The sequence below is a fragment of the Phoca vitulina genome, unplaced genomic scaffold, assembly GCF_004348235.1.
Source record: "Phoca vitulina isolate PV1807 unplaced genomic scaffold, GSC_HSeal_1.0 scaffold44, whole genome shotgun sequence".
Classification (NCBI taxonomy): Eukaryota; Metazoa; Chordata; class Mammalia; order Carnivora; family Phocidae; genus Phoca; species Phoca vitulina.
In genome coordinates, this window is record NW_022589747.1 from 2,069,828 (window position 1) to 2,071,221 (window position 1,394).

Below are 1,394 nucleotides of genomic sequence, written 5' to 3' on the forward strand. Positions count from 1 at the left end.
TGCGTGTGAGCGTGCGTGCGTGTCTATGTACGTGTGTGCGCGTGAGCATGCGTGCGTGTGTCTACGTACGTGTGTGCGCGTGAGCATGCGTGCGTGTGTCTATACGTATATGTGTGCGCGTGAGCGTGCGTGCGTGTGTCTATACGTATACGTGTGTGCGTGTGAGCGTGCATGCACATGTAAGCATGTGCGCACATGCTTGAGTGTCTGTATGTGTGCGGGGGTGGGATGAGCTGTGCCAAGGCAGTGGAAAGCAGAAATAAACGTCCAGGGGACAAGGCCCTCCACACATGGAAGCATGTAAGGTGACATAGGCTCTGAGAGCCCAAGGTAACTGCCTGAGCCTCTCCCTGCACCCCCAAGTGCCCCAGGATCCCAGAAACCCATGGAAGTCTTAGGCAGACTTCGGATGTCTCTGGGTGCACATGCAGAGCTGGCCCCGGTTTGTTCTGGACTTCTGTGTTTGTGAATCAGCGAGCACAAGCTTGGATGGGTACTTGGGTAAGGGCGCCCTGGTGGGGGGGCTCTGCAAGATAGCGCTGTAATGGTGTGTGAGGCAGTGTGGGGTGCACAAGGCAGGGGGACACTGAGAAGCCCAGAGGAGCTTCTAGAGGCTTGCTTTCTTTCCGGCCCTGGGACGGCCACTCCCCAGCCTCTTTGGAGGGACCCGGGCCGCCCGCCCTCACTGCCTGGTCGTCCCTGGATCCTGTGCCATCTGAGAACCCGGATCCTGCCTTCCCTTTGGTTCTGCAAACAACCAGGCATCTAAATGCTTTTTCTGCTCTAGTTGACCAAAGTTCATTTGTTTTGCTTGCAACTGAGAACCCTGCCTGATGCACTCGGCTGCAAATACAGATCAGCTTCAGTCCCCAGGAAGGAGATCTGGAAGCCGGAGACTCGTGCGCTGGGAGAGCCCCCACCTTTCTGGCTCTGAGATCCGGGGAGTTCCTTTGCACGGCTCTGGCCAAGTCTGCAGAGCTCAGAACCTCGAACCTGCAGGAACAGATGCTTGCAAACTCAGCGACTTCCGTTTCAAATGTGTCCACATCCCTTCTCCTGCCTTCATCCATCATATGTATTTTGAACCAGAACAGCCAGGGGCGGATGCTTTTTTGTCTCATCCAGGTTCTGGCTTAGTCCTTGCTGTAAGGCCTGGCTGATTCCCAGGGCCACCCCGCAGAGCAAGTTCCATCTTCCTGGGTTACAGGTGGGTAAACTGAGGCCTGCAGAGGCCGTGAATCAGGGGCAGAATCCAGATTCAAACCCCACTCTGCTCTTTCTATGGTGGTTTGGGTAATGGGGAGCAGGTCCCCAAGTTACTGAAACCAGCAGGTGAAATTCGGGACGGATGTCCTAGAGGCAGCGTTTATCAATTTGAAGCATTCCTAGCAAAG